Consider the following 21,873-nt stretch of genomic DNA (forward strand, 5'->3'; position numbering starts at 1 on the left):
GTAGCGCTATTGAAAGGTGGGCAGATAACTTGTCATCTGAGGTAGATTCCCTAGATAGGGATAGCGTGCTTTTGACTTTGGGTCACATCAGGGATGCTGCAGCGTATTTAAAGGAAGCTGTGAGGGATATTGGCCTTTTGGGATCAAGGGCCAATGCCATGGCAGTCTCAGCAAGGAGAGCGTTGTGGATTCATCAATGGAATGCTGACGCTGACTCTAAGAAGGTGATAGAGTCTCTACTATTTAACGGTAGGGTCTTGTTTGGCGACGGCCTCACTGACCTAGTATCTACGGCTACCGCGGGTAAGTCATCGTTCCTGCCTTATGTTCCTGCACAGCAAAAGAAAACGCCCCACTATCAAATGCAGTCCTTTCGGCCCAATAAATACAAAAAAGGACAAGGATCTTCTTTCCTTGCTACGAGAGGAAGGTGAAAAAGGTCACAAGCTGTGGCAAGTTCCCAAGAGCAGAAGTCCTCCCCGGCTTCTGCCAAATCCACCGCATGACGCTGGGGCTCCTCTGAGGGAGTCCGAACTGGTGGGGGCACGTCTCGAACTTTTCAGTCAGGTCTGGGTGCACTCGGACCTGGACCCTTGTATAGTCGAAATAGTAACCCAAGGGTACAAATTGGAGTTTCAAGACGTGCCCCCTCACCGATTTTTCAAGTCGGCCTTGCCAGCATCTCTTCTAGAAAGGGAAATAGTAAGCGCTGCAATACTAAAGTTGTGTCACAGCGATGACAAGTGAGTATTTGCCTTTACTAAAAAACCAAGAGACTTGTTATATTATATTCTTTTACTAGAATCAATTCACATTACACTTAAATAAATACATTTGTTAAAACATATATTCAAATGTATCTGCTCAATTATTAATATATTTCAACCGGAATGCATTCCTTATTTAATAAATTAATATAATATTATAAAGCCGCTTTTACTTAATTGATTGAACCCGTATTTTATACAAGGGTAACCAATTAGTAAGAACCATAAATCATCTGTTTAATTTGCCGTTATTGCCACATTTTTCTCATTACTATATGCCAGTTAGTAATATATAGATGATACTATAAAGGTCTCCACTATAACCTGTCACTGGCGTCCCAGTGCAGGATTAGTCTTTCCTGGTGTGTTTTTGCCCGTTCACACGGGGTTATAATTACCCTTTCCTGGAAATGTCCTCCGCTTTAGCACTATAGCACAAGTGCAAGGATTAGTTTTAAGGTATATACCTTTTGGAGTTCCCGGTTGGTGGGCAGCGTTTACAAGCACACAGTCAGCGGTAGTAATAGTGGAGACTTTCACAAGTTGTCGGCGCTGCACTGAGCAGCGTTCAGAAGGCTACAATCGCAGTGAGCCGTAGATGTCCTCAGTGGATAAGCACACTGTGAGCGGTAGCCAGACACAGAGGATGCGGCAAGAAGTGAGCTGCAGAAACCGGCACAGCTGAGAGGGGCAGACGCGGCGGAAGCGGCCAAAGACACAATCAGCGGTTGAAAAAACGGGTGATGACGTCAACGCGTTTCGTCCCGTCAATTCTCGGGACTTCCTCAAGACTGGCTTCTCAGTGGGATAATGGCTTTTTATCTACCTCTTAATGAGAAGCTCCAAATCACCTGTGTTTATTTAATTAGAATCTTAATTGAATGTTACTCACAATCAGTTTCACTTTGAATCTATATGAAATGCTGTGTTCTCTTGCTTTATTTCAAGACACTCCATATATTCAAAGTTTAACATTATTAAAACATAGTGCTAAAGCACTGTATTGGGAGTCACTAAGCGCACAGACACATCTTTATTGTATTTCAGTGTAATTTCAGGCTCTTGCAAAGCCTAGTCTGTGCAGCTGGTGCTCACCCAATATAAGTGAATTCATTTAATTTAGTATCTGCGCCTGGGAATTGGGTGTCTAGTACATCCACCTGTTGTTTTTTGTCTAAAGTTGTGTCACAGTCAAGTGATTGTCACGGTGCCCCCATCACAGCGGGGGGGGGAGGGTTTTATTCGAGCCTGTTCGTGGTCCCGAAGCCGGATGGTTCAGTCAGACCGATTCTGAACCTAAAATCCCTCAATTTCTTTCTTAAGAAATTCAAATTCAAGATGGAATCTCTACGTGCAGTGATCTCCACGCTGGAAGAGGGGGATTTTATGGTATCGGTCGACTTAAAGGATGCATACTTGCATGTCCCCATATTTCCTCCGCATCAGACTTACCTAAGATTTGCGGTACAGGATTGTCATTACCAATTTCAGACGTTGCCGTTTGGTCTGTCCACGGCTCCGAGGATTTTCACCAAAGTAATGACGAAAATGATGGTTCTCCTGCGCAAGCAGGGAATCACAATTATCCTGTACTTGGACGATCTCCTCATAAAGGCGAGGTCCAAGGAGCAGTTGTTGAAGAATGTGGCTCTTTCACTGACGATTCTGCAACAACACGGGTGGCTCCTAAATTTGCCAAAATAACAGTTGGATCCAACGACACGGCTTTCGTTTCTGGGTATGATTCTGGACACAGAATTGCAGAGAGTTTTTCTTCCAATGGAAAAAGCTCTTGAATTACAGAACATGGTAAAACAATTTCTGAAACTAACAAAAGTGTCAGTTCTTCAATGCACTCGGTTGCTGGGGAAGATGGTGGCGGCCTACGAGGCCATTCCATATATGACAGGTTCCATGCAAGGGTGTTTCAGTGGAACCTGTTGGACCGGGTGGTCTTCAGTATGCCGACTGACGGGATCCCGGCGCCAGAATCCCGACAGCCTGCATACCGACATTTATTCTCCCTCGTGGGGGTCCACGACCCCCCTGGACGGAGAATAAAAAAGCGTGGCACGCGTAGCGCGGCGAGCCCGCAAGGAGCTCATTTCCGCTTGCCACACTGTCGGTAAGCCGGCGGTCGGGCTCCCGGCGACGGTATGCTGGTTGCCGGCATACCATACTGAACCCTGTTGGACCAATGGTCCGGGTCTCACCTGGACATGCATCGGAAGATAATTCTATCTCCCAGGACCAGAATCTCCCTTCTGTGGTGGCTGCACAGTTCTCACCTTCTGGAGGGGCGCAGGTTCAGGATTCAGCATTGGATCCTAGTGACCACAGATGCAAGCCACCGAGGCTGGGGATCAGTCACACAGGTAAGAAACTTTCAGGGAAAGTGGTCGAGCCAAGAAGTTTTGTCTACACATAAACATTCTGGAATTAAGAGCCATTTACAACGGCATACTGCAAGCAGAACATCTTCTTCGAGGTCTGCCTGTCTTGATTCAGTCAGACAACATAACAGCAGTGGTGTACATAAACTGCTAAGGCGGTACAAGGAGCAGAGCGGCGATGGCCGAGGCCACGAAGATTCTTCCCTGGGCGGAAAGACATGCCAGCGCTCTGTCAGCCGTCTTCATTCCGGGTGTGGACAACTGGGAAGCAGACTTCCTCAGCAGACACGATCTCCAGCCAGGAGAGTGTGGTCTTCATCGAAAGGTCTTTGCAGAAGTGACAAGTCGTTGGGGAGTTCCTCAAGTAGACATGATGGCGTCACGCCTCAACAAGAAACTTCAGAGATATTGTTCCAGGTCAAGGGACCCTCAAGCTATAGGGGTGGACGCCCTAGTGACACAGTGGGTGTTTCCGTCAGTATATGTGTTCCCTCCACTTCCTCTCATTCCAAAGGTGATAAAGATTATAAGAAGAACAAGGGTTCAGGCGATACTCATTGTTCCGGATTGGCCAAGAAGGGCCTGGTATCCAGAGCTTCAGAAGTTGCTCATAGAAGATCCCTGGCGTCTTCCTGTTCATGAGGACCTGTTGCAACAGGGGACGTGCGTGTATCAAGACTTACCACAGCTGCGTTTGACGGCGTGGTGGTTGAACGCCAAATCCTAGCCCGAAAGGGTATTCCCAGTGAAGTCATTCCCACACTTCTTCAGGCTAGAAAAGAAGTAACGGCAAAGCATTACCAGCATATTTGAAGAAAAGATGTGTTTTGGTGTGAATCCAAGAAGGCTCCTACGGAGGCATTTCAGCTGGGGCGGTTGCTCCATTTTTTGCAAGCAGGTGTGGATGAGGGCCTAAAGTTAGGCTCCATTAAAGTACAAATTTTGGCCTTATCTATTTTCTTTCAGAAGGAGTTGGTCTCCCTTCCAGAAGTTCAGACCTTTGTGAAAGGCGTACTGCACATACAACCTCCCAGTGGCACCATGGGATCTTAACATGGTGTTGCAATTCCTGCAATCTCATTGGTTTGAACCTTTGCGTAAGGTTGAGTTAAAATTCCTTACTTGGAAAGTAGCCATGCTGTTGCCCTTGGCATCTGCAAGGCGGGTATCTGAATTGGCTGCTTTGTCGCACAAAAGTCCCTATTTAATCTTCCATGCTGATAGGGCGGAGTTGAGAACTCGTCAGCAATTTTTGCCAAAGGTGGTTTCTTCGTTTCACGTGAACCAGCCTGTTATAGTTCCAGTGGCTACTGATGCCTTGGTCAGAGCTTTGCAAATCTATGTCGCCAGAACGGCTCAAGTTAGGAAAACAGAGGCTCTGTTTGTCCTGTATGCTCCCAACAAGATTGGGGCTCCTGTTTCCAAGCAGACTATTGCACGCTGGATCTGTAATATGATTCAGCAGTCTCATTCTACGGCAGGATTGCCGTTACCGAAGTCGGTGAAGGCCTATTCTACCAGGAAGGTGGGCTCATCCTGGGCGGCTGCCCGAGGGGTCTCGGCATTACAGCTGAGCTGCTACTTGGTCAGGATCAAACACCTTTGCGAAGTTCTACAAGTTTGATACCCTGGCTGGGGAGGACCTCTTGTTTGGTCAATCTGTGCTGCAGAGTCATCCGCACTCTCCCGCCCGTTCTAGAGCTTTGGTATAAACCTGTTATGCACACCAGTGCCTGCAGGAATGTACTGGTGTCTGAACGGATAGGGATGCAAAACAAATGAACTCACAGACAGACTGGGGAATATGACATTACGTACACAGAAGGTGATAGGGTAACAAAATAAACACAAAGTGAACAGAGAAGCCCAGAGGCTAAGAAACTGGGTGTCTCCCTAGTATTAGGAATGCTCAGATGGGAAAAGCAAGATGTTGTGTTTTAATACGTAGAGAACCCGAAATGTAAAACCCTAAAGGGTTACCAACGGGTGTGGCAGTAAACTCCTTGGTCAGAGATGGAATGATAGACACAAGGAGAGTCTCCACAATCCTAATCCTCACTTGCAGTGCACAGGTTCAGCTTACTGCCACTAAACTGACACCTGAACTCCTTGCACAGTGAGAATGGATTTAGGCAGGCAAATCTGAGAATACAGCCGCAAACTTGCTAAGTTCACAGAGTAGCAAAAGAACCCCAGCAAGTTAAACGACTGACTCCAGTCTTACTGCTAGGTCCTGATTGGCAGAGTGTAGTACCAAATCCCCAGGCCTATCTGCAGTAAGCAACAACAAATACAAAGCTACACAGTACTGGCTAACTTTCAGGAACTAACTAACCAACAAAGATTCAGCAGCATCTGCTTAACCTGAGAAGAGGGTTTATAAAGCAGGTGCTGTCCACGCCCCACTCAGACCTCACAGACTGTGAGCACAAAAACCAGCACCGTCCCCTGCCGTGCACAGAGCCTGTAACCACTGCACAGCAAAAGACCCGAACCGGAGTATCAGCTGCGCTCAGGTTACTCCGCTAGCACTTGTCTCCCGGTTGCCATGACGACGTGGCAGCACAGAGCAGGAGACCCTAACAAAACCCCATGGTTCTTGAAGCATCCCCAGCATCCTCTAGGACGTATGAGAAAATAGGATTTTAATACCTACCGGTAAATCCTTTTCTCTTAGTCTATAGAGGATGCTGGGCGCCCGTCCCAGTGCGGACGGTATCTGCAGCTATTGGTTGTAGTTACGCATATGTTGTGCCGAGTTCAGTCAGTCTGTGACTGTTGTTAATCATGCTGTTGCATGCGTTGTTGTTGAATGCCATGTTGTACGGCGTGTTGGTGGTGTGAGCTGGTATGGGTCTGGGACTCAGGGTCGACAGCACAAAGGTCGACACACTTTAGGTCGACACCAATTGGTCGACACACATCAGGTCAACAGGGTCAAAAGGTCGACATGGTCAAAAGGTCGACAGGAACAAGGTCGACATGGAAAAAGGTCGACATGAGTTTTTTATGTTTTTTTGGTGTCGTTTTCTTCGTAGAGTGACCGGGAACCCGAATTAGTGCACCGCGTCCCCTCGCATGGCTCGCTTCGCTCGCCATGCTTCGGGCATGGTGCCTTCGCTCCGCTACCGCTTCGCTCGGCACACTTTACCGTTCCAATCGTAGTCCACGTGGATCGTTAAGTATGAAAAGGTTCAAAAAAAGAAAAAAATCATGAAAAACTCATGTCGACCTTGTTCCTGTCGACCTTTTGACCCTGTCGACCTAATGTGTGTCGACCAATTGGTGTCGACCTAAAGTGTGTCGACCTTTGTGCTGTCGACCTGGAGTCCGGATACCAGCTGGCAAAGCCGGATTAACAATGGGGCGGATGGAGCTGCAGCTCCAAGCCCCCTATCAAAATAGGCCCACTGCATCTGCTGTGCTGCTGCAGCCAACTGTTTTTCCTGCTACTGCAGCTTACTTACTCCCTCAGCACAGGCGGCATAAAGTGTGTTCTCACGCCGTCGCAGTGGAAGGCTCCCGTCACGTGCCCTGGCCTCTCCACGCTGCATACACAGTGAGTGATATTACCGCCCCGGCACCATCGCGCAAACTGAACTAATCTGAATTGAACAGCAGCAGCAGCGGCTGCCCACTGGCCGGAAGTGACGTACGGTAAGATATGGTCGGGAGAAGAGCCAGCGCTGACTGGAGGGCGGCGTGTAGTCTGTTAAGATGACTGACAGACTGCACTGTCGGTCGGTCGCCTTACCCCCCACATGACCTTGCTGGCTGCCCTCCAGGCCCTGAGCAGTGAGCACATTGGTGCTGGCTATACACAGCAGAGCCTGACTCCTCCCATGCACAGCACAGAGAGGATGAGCCAGCAACCTATGGCTGATTTGGAGCCTGTCCCCTTCTGTCTCCCCTTGGCTGCGGAACAAAGGACCCCAGCTCCCCTTGTCACCATGCCTAGCGCTGGCAGCTGGGACTTTCTACATCAGATTTGGTGAGTACCTGTGTGCCCCCTCCCCATTACATGTCAGTACCTGTTTAGGTGCCACACGTGGGTTGGGTTGGGGAGGTTAGGCATCCCCGGGGGAGGTTAAGGTCAGGCTACGGTGGAGGGCGGGTTAGGTTTACGCCACGGGAATGGGGGATAGGGTCAGGCACTAAAGGGGGAGGTTAGGGTTACGCTACAGGGATAGCGGGTTAGGGGGTAGGGGAGAGGGTGAAATACCCTCTACTCACTTTTGTTGGGGAATCCTGGCATCAGTATTATGAACACTGGGATCCCGTGCACTGGCATTTGATACTGATTCCCTTCAGTGCTATGACTAGTATCACTGTTAGCCTGGTCCTTTAACATGCAATGGCAGGGGTTAGTGCTGAGGGTTACTGCCGCAGCCAAATGGTGAGTGACAAGGACACAGGCAGAGGGGCGGCTGGCAAACACATACACACACATTCACTTCTATGGGAAACGGGATGCAAATGAGCGTGGAATGCTGCAATGTGTTTGCATCACAGTCCTGCTGCAGTACCATGCTAAAAGCAGCAGGGCTGTAGCGGCATAAATCTGTGTAATCAGTCTATCTATTTCTCTGACGTCCTAGAGGATGCTGGGGACTCCGTAAGGACCATGGGGAATAGACGGGCTCCGCAGGAGACTGGGCACTCTATAGAAAGATTTAGGACTATCTGGTGTGCACTGGCTCCTCCCCCTATGACCCTCCTCCAAGCCTCAGTTAGATTTCTGTGCCCGGCCGAGCTGGATGCACACTAGGGGCTCTCCTGAGCTCCTAGAAAGAAAGTATAGTTTAGGTTTTTTATTTTCAGTGAGACCTGCTGGCAACAGGCTCACTGCAGCGAGGGACTAAGGGGAGAAGAAGCAAACCTACCTAAGTGGTGGTAGCTTGGGCTTCTTAGGCTACTGGACACCATTAGCTCCAGAGGGATCGAACACAGGACCCGACCTCGTCGTCCGTTCCCGGAGCCGCGCCGCCGTCCCCCTTACAGAGCCAGAAGCTAGAAGGTGTCCGGAAAATGGGCGGCTGAAGACTTCTGTCTTCTCCAAGGTAGCGCACAGCACTGCAGCTGTGCACCATTGCTCCTCATGCACACCACATGCTGCGGTCACTGATGGGTGCAGGGCGCTGGGGGGGGGGCGCCCTGAGCAGCAATATTAACACCTTGGCTGGCAAAACTAACACCATATATAGCCCCAGAGGCTGTATAGGTGTATATTAACCCCTGCCAGAAACGATAAAATAGCGGGAGGAAGCGAGCCGAAAAAGGGGTGGAGCCAACTCCTTCAGCACACTGGCGCCATTTTTCCCTCACAGCTCCGCTGGAAGGAAGCTCCCTGGCTCTCCCCTGCAGTCCTGCACTACAGAAAGGGTAAAAAAGAGAGGGGGGCACAATTTAGGTGCAGTATATATATTATATAGGCAGCTATAAGGGAAAACACTCTGTATAGGTGATATCCCTGTGTTATATAGCACCCTGGTGTGTGCTGGCATACTCTCCCTCTGTTTCCCCAAAGGGCTTTGTGGGGTCCTGTCCTCTGTAAGAGCATTCCCTGTGTGTCTGCTGTGTGTCGGTACTGCTGTGTCGACATGTATGTTGAGGATAATGATGTGGAGGCGGAGCAAATGCCTGTGAATGTGATGTCACCCCCTGCGGGGTCGACACCAGTGTGGATGGACTTATGGAAGGAATAACGTGACAGTGTCAGCTCCTTACATAAAAGGTTTGACGACATAGGACAGCCGGCTACTCAGCTTGTGCCTGTCCAAGCGTCTCAAATGTCATCAGGGGCTATAAAACGCCCGCTACCTCAGATGACAGATACAGACGTCGACACGGATACCGACTCCAGTGTCGACGATGATGAGACGAGTGTACCCTCCAATAGACCCATCCGTTACATGATTGAGGCAATGAAATATGTATTACACATTTCTGATGATACCCCAGGTACCACAAAAAAGGGTATTATGTTTGGTGAGAAAAAAATACCAGTAGTTTTTCCTGCATCTGACGAATTAAATGAGGTGTGTGAGGAAGCGTAGACTTCCCCAGATAAGAAATTGATCATTTCTAAACGGTTAATGGCTGCGTACCCTTTCCCGCCAGAGGATAGGTCACGCTGGGAAACACCCCCTAGGGTAGATAAAGTGCTGACACGCTTATCAAAGAAGGTGGCACTACCGTCTCCGGATACGGCCGCCCTAAAATATCCTGCTGATAGAAAGCAGGAAAGTACCCTAAAAGCTATATACACACACACACTATATTGAGACCCGCTATTGCATCAGCTTGGATGTGCAGTGCTGCAGCTGCGTGGCCAGACTCCCTGTCGGAAAACATTGATACCATGGATAGGGACAATATTTTGCTAACGATTGACCATATAAAAGACGCGGTCTTATACATGCGTGATGCACAGAGGGATATTTGCCGGCTGGCATCAAAAATAAGCGCTATGTCCATTGCCGCCAGACGGGGGTTATGGACTAGGCAATGGTCTGGTGATGCCGACTCCAAGCGGCACATGGAAGTTTTACCCTATAAAGGGGTGGAACTTTTTGGGGAAGGTCTTTCAGACCTCGTTTCCACAGCTACTGCTGGGAAATCGACTTTTTTGCCACAGGCTACCCCACAGCAAAAGAAAACACTGTATTATCAGGTACAGTCCTTTCGGCCCCAGAAAAATAAGCGGGCTAGAGACTCATCCTTTCTGCCGAGGGGCAGAGGAAGGGGGAAAAAGCTGCAGCACACAGCTGGATCCCAGGAGCAGAAGTCCTCCCCTGCGTCCGGTAAGTCCACAGCATGACGCTGGGGCTGCTCAGGCGGAATCGGGAACGGTGGGGGCACGTCTCAGGTTTTTCAGCACACAGTGGGCTCTCTCACAAGTGGATCCCTGGGTCCTTCAAGTAGTATCTCAGGGGTACAGGCTGGAATTCGAGACGTCTCCCCCCCCCCCCCCCCCCCGCCATTTCCTAAAATCTGCCTTGCCGGCAACTCCCTCTGCCAGGGAGGCAGTGTTGGTGGCTATTCAAAAACTGTATTCACAGAAAGTGATTGTCAAGGTACCCCTCCTTCAGCAAGGAAAGGGTTACTACTCCACAATGTTTGTGGTACCGAAACCGGGCGGTTCGGTGAGACCCATCTTAAATTTAAAAGCCTTGAACACTTATATCAAAAGGTTCAAGTTCAAGATGGAATCGCTCAGGGCGGTTATTGCGAGCCTGGAGGAGGGGGATTACATGGTCTCCCTGGACATCAAGGATGCGTACCTGCATGTCCCCATTTACCCTCCGCACCAGGAGTACCTCAGATTTGTGGTACAGGACTGTCACTATCAGTTCCAGACGCTGCCGTTTGGGTTATCCACGGCACCGAGGGTCTTTACCAAGGTAATGGCCGAAATGATGATACTCCTTCGCAAGAAGGGAGTTTTAATTATTCCGTACTTGGACGATCTCCTGATAAAGGCGAGGTCCAAATAATAGTTGATAATGGGGGTGGCACTTACTCAGGAAGTGCTACAACAGCACGGCTGGATTCTCAATATTCCAAAGTCACAGCTGGTCCCGACGACATGTCTTCTGTTCCTGGGAATGATTCTGGACACAGACCAGAAAAGAGTGTTTCTTCCCCTGGAAAAAGCCGAGGAATTGTCATCTCTGGTCAGAGACATCCTAAAGCCAGGAAAAGTGTCGGTACATCAATGCACCCGAGTCCTGGGAAAAATGGTAGCTTCGTACGAAGCAATTCCATTCGGAAGCTTCCACGCAAGGACGTTCCAGTGGGACATGTTGGACAAATGGTCCGGGTCCCATCTCCAGATGCAAAAGCGGATAACCCTATCGTCCAGAACCAGGGTGTCGCTGCTGTGGTGGCTGCAGAGGGCTCATCTACTGGAGGGCCGCAGATTCGGAATACAGGTCTGGGTCCTGGTGACCACGGATGCCAGCCTTCGGGCTGGGGGGAAGTCACAAAGGGAAGAAATTTCCAAGGACTGTGGTCAAATCAGGAGATTTCTCTTCACATAAATATCCTGGAGCTAAGGGCCATTTACAATGCCCTAAGCCAGGCAAGACCCCTGCTTCAAAACCAGCCGGTACTGATCCAGTCAGAAAACATCACGGCGGTCGCCCATGTAAACAGACAGGGCGGCACGAGAAGCAGGATGGCGATGGCAGAAGCCACAAGGATTCTCCGATGGGCAGAGAATCATGTGTTAGCACTGACAGCAGTGTTCATTCCGGGAGTGGACAACTGGGAAGCAGACTTCCTCAGCAGGCACGACCTCCACCCGGGAGAATGGCGACTTCATCCAGAAGTCTTCCAAATGCTGGTCAACCGGTGGGAAAAACCACAGGTAGACATGATGGCGTCCCGCCTCAACAAGAAGTTGAAAAGATATTGCGCCCAGTCAAGAGACCCTCAGGCGATAGCGGTGGACGCTCTAGTGACACCATGGGTGTACCAGTCGGTTTATGTGTTTCCTCCTGTACCTCTCATACCCAAGGTACTGAGAATAATAAGAAGGCGAGGAGTGAAAACCGTACTCGTGGTTCCGGATTGGCCAAGAAGAGCTTGGTACCCGGAACTTCAAGAGATGCTTACAGAGGACCCTTGGCCTCTGCCGCTCAGACAAGACCTGCTGCAGCAGGGACCCTGTCTGTTCCAAGACTTACCACGGCTGCGTTTGACGGCATGGCGGTTGAACACCGGATCCTGAAAGAAAAGGGTATTCCGGAGGAAGTTATCCCTACCCTGATCAAAGCCAGGAAGGATGTCACCGCAAAACATTATCACCGCATTTGGCGGAAATATGTTGCTTGGTGTGAGGCCATGAAGGCCCAGACTGAGGAATTTCAACTGGGTCGTTTCCTGCACTTCCTGCAAGCAGGGGTGACGTTGGGCCTCAAATTGGGATCCATAAAGGTCCAGATTTCGGCTCTGTCGATTTTCTTCCAGAAAGAACTGGCTTCACTGCCTGAAGTTCAGACTTTTGTCAATGGAGTTCTGCATATTCAGCCTCCTTTTGTGCCCCCAGTGGCACCTTGGGATCTCAATGTGGTTTTGGCATACCTAAAATCACATTGGTTCGAACCACTTAAGACTGTGGATTTAAAATATCTCACGTGGAAAGTGGTCATGCTGTTGGCCCTGGCGTCGGCCAGGCGGGTTTCAGAATTGGCGGCTTTGTCTTGTAAAAGCCCTTATCTGATTTTCCATATGGATAGGGCAGAATTGAGGACTCGTCCTCAGTTTCTCCCAAAGGTGGTCTCAGCTTTTCACTTGAACCAACCTATTGTGGTGCCTGCGGCTACTAGGGACTTGGAGGATTCCAAGTTGCTGGACGTAGTCAGGGCCCTGAAAATGTATGTTTCCAGGACGGCTGGAGTCAGGAAAACTGACTCGCTGTTTATCCTGTATGCACCCACCAAGCTGGGTGCTCCTGCTTCTAAGCAGTCTATTGCGCGCTGGATTTGTAGCACTATTCAGCTGGCGCATTCTGCGGTAGGCTTACCACAGCCTAAATCTGTAAAAGCCCATTCCACACGGAAGGTGGGCTCATCTTGGGCGGCTGCCCGAGGGGTCTCGGCTTTACAACTTTGCCGAGCAGCTACTTGGTCAGGGGCAAATACGTTTGCTAAATTCTACAAATTTGATACCCTGGCTGAGGAGGACCTGGAGTTCTCTCATTTGGTGCTGCAGAGTCATCCGCACTCTCCCGCCCGTTTGGGAGCTTTGGTATAATCCCCATGGTCCTTACGGAGTCCCCAGCATCCACTAGGAAGTCAGAGAAAATAAGAATTTACTCACCGGTAATTCTATTTCTCGTAGTCCGTAGTGGATGCTGGGCGCCCATCCCAAGTGCGGATTGTCTGCAATACCTGTACATAGTTATTGTTACAAAAATCGAGTTTTGTTGTGAGCCATCTCTTCAGAGGCTCCATTTGTTATCATACTTTTAACCGGGGTTCCTATCACGAGTTACATGGTGTGATTGGTGTGGCTGGTATGAGTCTTACCCGGGATTCAATAATCCTTCCTTATTGTGTCAGCTCTACCCGGGCACAGTTCCTAACTGAGGCTTGGAGGAGGGTCATAGGGGGAGGAGCCAGTGCACACCAGATAGTCCTAAATCTTTCTATAGAGTGCCCAGTCTCCTGCGGAGCCCGTCTATTCCCCATGGTCCTTACGGAGTCCCCAGCATCCACTACGGACTACGAGAAATAGAATTACCGGTGAGTAAATTCTTATTTTATCTATTGATATCTGAAGTTCAGAACATGGGACATCTGGCCTATCAGTTTCACTATCCACGTGGACATCTACTGGGAAAAGGAACCTGTGGTGAGCGAAGCAAGGTTATGCTGTTCAATGTTCTGAAAACGTTTGAAGATAGAATCGTTTATGCTATGTGTGACATTATTGAAACGTCCTGAGTGCCATAGATAGATGTATATATGTGTGTGTGTGTGTGTGTGTGTGTGTGTGTGTGTGTGTGTGTGTGTGTGTGTGTGTGTACGTGTATTTATATGTGTGTATAATATTGGTATTTATATTCTGGTCATGTTACATTGAGTTTGCTAGCATTTATTCCTAGGTATGTTCTCCCGTTTGAGCCATGCTGACATGAAATAAATGGATGTTCAGAATTTTTCAAACACATGCATATATACATGCGCACCACACACACACACACACACACACACACACACACACACACACACACACACACACACACACACACACACACTATATATATACATCACTGATCACACCACCATATCATTAGCCACACACTCGCCATGCTGGTCACATCTCCTGCGGAACCACACAATAGGTCCTTCACAAATTTCAGCTCCAGGCCCATGAGGACCTTAATCTGGCACTGCCAGCTGGTATGTATCTCACCTTAGTTTAAAATGTTAAATAAATCCTTTTCCTCGAAATGTCCGTCTCCCTGGGCACTGTTCCTATAACTGGAGTCTGGAGGAGGGGCATAGAGGGAGAAGGTAGTTCACACCCATTCAAAGTCTTATAGTGTGTCCATGTCTCCTGCGGATCCCGTCTATACCCCATGGTTCTTGAAGCATCCCCAGCATCCTCTATGGACTAAGAGAAAAGGATTTACCGGTAGGTATTAAAATCCTATTTACGTTGCTGCAGGCGTAGCACAAAGGCCGGTCATTGCAGGTTGCTGGATGACACATGCAAATGTGGAATCTCTTCCCTTCACAGGTGAATGGCTCTTTGGAGGTGACCTGGACACCTGGATTTCGAAGGCTACGGCCGGAAAATCCACATTTCTCCCTTCGGGTGCCCCTCCTTCTAGACGTTCCTAAACGGGACCATCTACTCAGTCCTTTCGGTCCTCCAGATTTCGATCCAGAGCCAGAGGAGCCTCCAATGCAGCGAGAGGCTCCAGGGCAATACCTATAAAACCAGCAGTTGCTGGGTCTCAGAACCAGAAAACCAGTTCTGCTCCCGCAAACACTTCAGCATGACGGTGCACACCCACCCCGGGGGGATCTCGTGGTGGGAGCTCGGTTACGTCACTTAAGCCACATCTGTGACGGTTCTTGCCAAGATGCTTGGGTAAGGGACCTTATCTCTCAGGCCTACAAGCTGGAGTTTGACGTTTCTCCTCCCCAACGATTTTTCAAATCAGGCTTACCAGTTTTGGAAAGTATGCGTGGTACTCTACTACTGGCCATAGAGAAGTTGGTACAGTCCCGGGTCATTGTCCCAGTACCACTGTTGCAACAAGGACAGGGTTACTACAGTCTGTAGTACCGAAAACAGATGGGTCTGTGAGATCCCTTCTGAATCTGAAGTCCTTGAATCCTTACCTGAAGGTTTTCAGATTCAAGACTGAATCTCTGAGGGCAGTGATCGCAGGCCTGGAACCACAGGAGTTCCTAGTATCCCTGGATATCAAGGATGCTTATCTACATGTCCCAATTTGGCCATGTCATCAGGCCTTTCTGAGGTTTGCCCTGCTGAACGATCATTACCAATTTCAGGCATTACCCTTTGGCCTGTCTACAGCTCCAAGGGTGTTCACGAAGGTGATGGTGGAAATGATGTTTCAGCTCAGGGTCCAGGGGGTCAATGTGATCCCATACCTGGACGATCTCCTGATAAAAGCAAGATCAAGGGAGCTTCTATTACTCCACATAGATCGCACTATCCAACGCCTGTCTCACCACGGGTGGATCCTTAATCTACAGAAGTCCCACCTGGAACCGTCTCCGCGGCTCCTGTTTCTGGGCATGCTACTGGATACTGTAGCATAGAAAGTATTCCTCCCAGTTGACAAGGCGAGAGCACTCCAAGAAATGGTATGCATGGTCTTCAGACCTGCTCGAGTGTCCGTTGATCTTTGCATAAAATTGTTGGGAAAGATGGTGGCCTCCTACGAGGCGATACAGTACGGAAGGTTCCATGCAAGACCCTTCCAATTGGACATCCTGAATAAATGGTCCGGTTCCCATCTTCAGGTGCACCGGATGATTCGGCTGTCACCCCATGCCAGGATTTCACTCCTGTGGTGGACACAGTCTTCCAACCTCTTGGAAAGCTGGAACTTTGGGATTCAGGACTGGATCCTCCTCACAACAGATGCAAGTCTATGAGGATGGGGAGCTGTCACCCAAGGGGCACAGTTCCAGGGCAGGTGATCTGCCCAGGAGGCCCTGCTTCCAATCAACATTCTGGAACTTCAGGCTATCCAGAACGTCTCTGCTTCAGGCGTCTCCTCTACTAAGGCCACAGGCAATCCAGGTGCAGTCGGACAACGCTTTGGCAGTGGCGTACATCAATCGACAAGGAGGGACAAAAAGCAGGGCCTGCATGCGAGAAGTGTCAAGAATACTCCTCTGGGCAGAAAAACATGCAAGAGCGCTGTCCGCAATCTTCATTCCGGGAGTGGAGAACTGGGAGGCGGACCTCCTAAGCCGCCACGACCTCCACCTGAGGGAGTGGGGACTACACCCTCAGGTGTTCCAACTGAACATCCACAGGTGGGGTTGCCCACAGATCGACTTGATGGCCTCTCATCTCAACAAGAAGCTTCGCTGCTATTGCTCACGGACTAGGGACCCTCAGGCGAATGCAGTGTATGCGCTGACTTCGCTTTGGCCTTACCAGCTGGTCTACCTGTTTCCTCAAGCGGGTCAGACAACAAAAAGTGGAAGCAATCTTGATTGCCCTGGATTGGCCCTGAAGAGCATGGAACACGGCTCTTCTGGACATGTCTGTACAGGACCCTTGGCCTCTACCACTAAGAAGGGATCTTCTTCAACAAGGACCGTTCGTCTACCCGGACTTACGGCAGCTTAGTTTGATGGCATGGAAGTTGAGCGGAACATCCTAGCTCACAAAGGGCTTTCCAAAAAGGTAATTGCCACTATGGTACAAGCCAGAAAACCTGTGATGTCAAAACACTATCATATCTTGCGGAGATATGTCTCTTGGTGCGAAGAACGCACATATCCCTCTTCGGAATTCCACTTAGGAAGGTTCCTGTGTTTCCTGCAGGCTGGAGTGGATAAGGGCTTATGTCTGGGATCCACTAAAGTCCAGATTTCAGTTCTTTCCATCTCCATCAAGAAAAAGTTGTCTCTCTTGCCAAAAATTCAGACCTTCTTGCAAGGGCTGCTTCATATACAACCTCCCTTTGTGCCCCCTATGGCACCTTGGGATCTAGATGTTATGTTACGTTTTCTACAGTCCTCCTGGTTTGAACCTCTGGTGATGGTAGAAGACAAGTACCTCACGTGGAAGACGGTGATGTTACTGGCCCTGGCTTCTGCTAGGTGTGTCTCAGAATTGGGGGCCTTATCCTGTCAACTGATTACCTCCTCCCAGTCCTACCTATTTTGCACGTGCTCTCCCCATCTCACTCTCCACCTCTCTACAAAACTTCAAATGGGCTCTCAAGGCCCACTTCTTCACAAACCCCAGCCAATTGTCCTCCTAACCCTCTTATCCGCACTCAGTCTTCCGCTTCTATGTCACCCTGGTCTGTTAGCCCTATCTGCAGTAATAATACAGGGACATGACTGGGGACTTGAGGGGATCTGGGAGCGTCACAGTGACATCACTTATATCTATAGTAATAATACAGGGACATGACTGGGGAGGTGAGGGGATCTGGGAGTGTCACAGTGACGTCACTTATATCTATAGTAATAATACAGGGACATGACTGGGGAGGTGAGGGGACCTGTCAGTATTTACAGTGATATTGATGTATCCCCCATTTTGCAGAGTTGCACAGTAGTAAAGAAGACATCTGGTGAGTGTGAGACACCCAGCAGCCATAGCCGTGTGTCACGTGGACTGAGCAGAACTAAGAGCCCCATCACGGTGCCTCCACCTCACTCACTGATACATGAGAGGCACAGTGACCAGAAGATCCTGGAACTCACCAACAAGATCATTCAGCTGCTGACTGGAGAGGTGACTGCTGGGTATGGGACATTATACAGTAACACCGGGGGATGTATCTGGGTGATGACTGGAGAGGTGAATGCTGGGAATGAGACATTATACAGTAACACCAGGGGATGTGTCTGGGTGATGACTGGAGAGGTGACTGCTGGGAATGGGACATTATACAGTAACACCAGGGGACGTGTCTGGGTGATGACTGGAGAGGTGACTGCTGGGAATGGGACATTGTACAGTAACACCAGGGGATGTGTCTGGGTGATGACTGTATCACTGTGTGTGTCCGGTTCCTATAAGGCGTCAGGAAGTCACTGTCTATGTCTCCATGCAGGAGGGGGAGTATATAGAGGAACACAGGGGTCTGTACAAGGACGTGATGATGGAGAATCACCGGCCCCTCACATCACTGGGTAAGAGGAGACTGTCATGTATTGTACAGGGGAGAGCAGGTATGGGGGCCCCTATATACACACATCATCTGATCACATTTCTCTAACGTCCTAAGTGGATGCTGGGACTCCGTAAGGACCATGGGGAATAGCGGCTCCGCAGGAGACTGGGCACAACTAAAGAAAGCTTTAGGACTACCTGGTGTGCACTGGCTCCTCCCTCTGTGACCCTCCTCCAGACCTCAGTTAGAATTTTGTGCCCGGCTGAGCTGGATGCACACTAGGGGCTCTCCTGAGCTCCTAGAAAAGAAAGTATATTTTAGTTTTTTTATTTTCAGTGAGATCTGCTGGCAACAGACTCACTGCTACAAGGGACTAAGGGGAGAGAAGCGAACCTACCTGCGTGCAGCTAGCTTGGGCTTCTAGGCTACTGGACACCATTAGCTCCAGAGGGATTGAACACAGGCCCAGGCTCGGTCGTCCGGTCCCGGAGCCGCGCCGCCGTCCCCCTTGCAGAGCCAGAAGCAAGAAGACGTTCCTGGAAATCGGCGGCAGAAGACTTCGGTCTTCATCAAGGTAGCGCACAGCACTGCAGCTGTGCGCCATTGCTCCCCATGCACACCTCACACTCCGGTCACTGATGGGTGCAGGGCGCTGGGGGGCGCCCTGGGCTGCAATATAGAGTACCTTGCTGGCAAATAACACATAATATAGTCATAGAGACTATATATGTGTAAAATACCCCTGCCAGATATACATATAGAAAAGCGGGAGAAGTCAGCGGAAAAAGGGGCGGGGCTATCTCCCTCAGCACACTGGCGCTATTATCCCTCACAGCTCCGCTCGAAGGATCGCTCCCAGGCTCTCCCCTGCAGTTTCAAGACTACATAGGGTTAAAAAAGAGACGGGGGGGGCACTAAATTTAGGCGCAATATATATATATATATATATATATATATATATATATATATATGCAGCTATTGGGAAAAATCACTCAGTTATAGTGTTAATCCCTGTGTTATATAGCGCTTTTGGTGTGTGCTGGCATACTCTCTCTCTGTCTCCCCAAAGGGCTTTTGTGGGGTCCTGTCCTCAGTCAGAGCATTCCCTGTGTGTGTGCGGTGTGTCGGTACGGCTGTGTCGACATGTTTGATGAGGAGGCTTATGTGGAGGCGGAGCAGGTGCCAATAAATGTGATGTCACCCCCTGCGGGGCCGACACCTGAATGGATGGTCATGTGGAAGGAATTACGTGATAGTGTCGACTCTTTACATAAAAGGTTTGACGACATAACAGATGTGGGACAGCCGGCTTCTCAGCTCGTGCCTGCCCAGGCGTCTCAAAAGCCATCAGGGGCTCTAAAACGCCCGCTACATCAGATGGCAGACACAGATGTCGACACGTATACCGACTCCAGTGTCGACGACAAGGAGACTACTGTACATTCCAATAGAGCCACCCGTTATATGATTGCGGCAATGAAAAATGTCTTGCACATTGCTGATGTTACCCCAGGTACCACAAAAAAGGGTATAATGTTTGGGGAGAAAAAACTACCAGTGGTTTTTCCCCCATTTGATGAATTAAATGAAGTATGTGAAGAAGCATGGGCTTCCCCCGATAAGAAACTGGTAATTTCTAAAAAGTTACTAATGGCGTACCCTTTCCCGCCAGAGGACAGGTTATGTTGGGAGACATCCACTAGGGTGGATAAAGCGCTCACACGTCTATCAAAGAAGGTGGCACTGCCGTCTCCGCACACGGCCGCCCTCTAGGAACCTGCTGATAGAAAGCAGGAGGCTATACTGCAGTCTGTTTATACACACTCAGGCATTATACTGAGACCAGCTATTGCTTCGGCATGGATGTGCAGTGCTGCAGCTGCGTGGTCAGATTCCCTGTCAGAAAATATTGACACCCTAGACAGGGACACTATTCTGCTAACCATAGAGCATATAAAAGACTCAGTCTTATACATGAGAGATGCACAGAGGGAGATCTGCCGGCTGGCATCTAAAATAAGTGCATTGTCCAATTCTGCTAGGAGAGGCTTATGGACTCGGCAGTGGACAGGGGATGCAGATTCTAAAAGGCACATGGAAGTTTTGCCTTACAAGGGTGAGGAGTTGTTTGGGGATGGTCTCTCGGACCTAGTTTCCACAGCGACAGCTGGGAAATCAGCATTTTTACCCCATGTTCCCTCACAGCAAAAGAAAGCACCGTATTATCAGGTACAGTCCTTTCGGCCCCAGAAAGGCAAGGGGGTTAAAGGCGCGTCCTTTCTGCCCAGAGGCAGAGGTAGAGGGAAAAAGCTGCAAAATACAGCCAGTTCCAAGGTACAAAAGTCCTCCCCCGCTTCCTCTAAGTCCACAGCATGACGCTGGGGCTCCACTGGCGGAGCCAGGTGCGGTGGGGGCCTGTCTCAAGTACTTCAGCGATCAGTGGGCTTGCTCACGGGGGGATCCCTGGATTCTACAAGTGGTGTCTCAGGGATACAAGCTGGAATTCGAGGAGTCTCCCCCTCGCCGTTTCCTAAAATCTGCCTTGCCAACGACTCCCTTGGACAGGGAGGCAGTGCTAGAGGCAATTCACAAGCTGTATTCGCAACAGGTGATAGTCAAGGTACCCCTCCTTCAACAAGGAAGGGATTACTATTCCACAATGTTTGTGGTACCGAAACCGGACGGTTCGGTCAGACCTATTTTAAATTTGAAATCCTTGAACACGTATATAAAAAGATGCAAGTTCAAGATGGAATCGCTCAGGGCGGTTATTTCAAGCCTGGAGGAAGGGGATTACATGGTATCACTGGACATCAAGGATGCTTACCTGCATGTCCCCATTTACCCTCCTCACCAGGAGTACCTCAGATTTGTGGTACAGGACTGTCATTACCAATTCCAGACGTTGCCGTTTGGTCTGTCCACGGCACCGAGGGTATTTACCAAGGTAATGGCCGAAATGATGATACTCCTTAAAAAAAAAAGGAGTTATAATTATCCTGTACTTGGACGATCTCCTTATAAAGGCGAGGTCCAGTGAACAGTTGCTGTTATGCACACCAGTGCCTGCAGGAATGTACTGGTGTCTGAACTGTTATGCACACCAGTGCCTGCAGGAATGTACTGGTGTTTGAACTGTTATGCACACCAGTGCCTGCAGGAATGTACTGGTGTCTGAACGGATAGGGATGCAAAACAAATGAACTCACAGACAGACTGGGGAATATGACATTACGTACACAGAAGGTGATAGGGTAACAAAATAAACACAAAGTGAACAGAGAAGCCCAGAGGCTAAGAAACTGGGTGTCTCCCTAGTATTAGTAATGCTCAGATGGAAAAAGCAAGATGTTGTGTTTTAATACGTAGAGAACCCGAAATGCTGTTGCTAAGGGCAACAGCAAAACCCTAAAGGGTTACCAACGGGTGTGGCAGTAAACTCCTTGGTCAGAGATGGAATGATAGACACAAGGAGAGTCTCCCCAATCCTAATCCTCACTTGCAGTGTACAGGTTCATCTTACTGCCACTAAACTGACACCTGAACACCTTGCACAGTGAGACAGGATTTAGGCAAGCAAATCTGAGAATACAGCCGCAAACTTGCTAAGTTCACAGAGTAGCAAAAGAACCCCAGCAAGTTAAACGACTGACTCCAGTCTTACTGCTAGGTCTGGATTGGCAGAGTGTAGTACCAAATCCCCAGGCCTATTTGCAGTAAGCAACAACAAATACAAAGCTACACAGTACTGGCTAACTTTCAGGAACTGACTAACCAACAAAGATTCAGCAGCATCTGCTTAACCTGAGAAGAGGCCTTATATAGCAGGTGCTGTCCACGCCCCACTCAGACCTCA

The 21,873-nt window shown here is 49.4% G+C and overlaps 1 long non-coding RNA gene across 1 annotated transcript in view; it reads left to right on the top strand.

Annotated features, from left to right (window-relative positions):
• Positions 1-21,873, top strand: part of LOC134983677 (uncharacterized) — a 64,758-nt gene that overhangs the window by 34,721 nt on the left and 8,164 nt on the right. The window contains exon 2 of the long non-coding RNA XR_010191670.1: positions 17,444-17,635. This is a non-coding gene — a long non-coding RNA (uncharacterized LOC134983677). The remainder of the gene's footprint in view (positions 1-17,443; positions 17,636-21,873) is intronic.

Source organism: Pseudophryne corroboree (genome assembly GCF_028390025.1).
Source record: "Pseudophryne corroboree isolate aPseCor3 chromosome 3 unlocalized genomic scaffold, aPseCor3.hap2 SUPER_3_unloc_20, whole genome shotgun sequence".
NCBI classification, from domain to species: Eukaryota; Metazoa; Chordata; class Amphibia; order Anura; family Myobatrachidae; genus Pseudophryne; species Pseudophryne corroboree.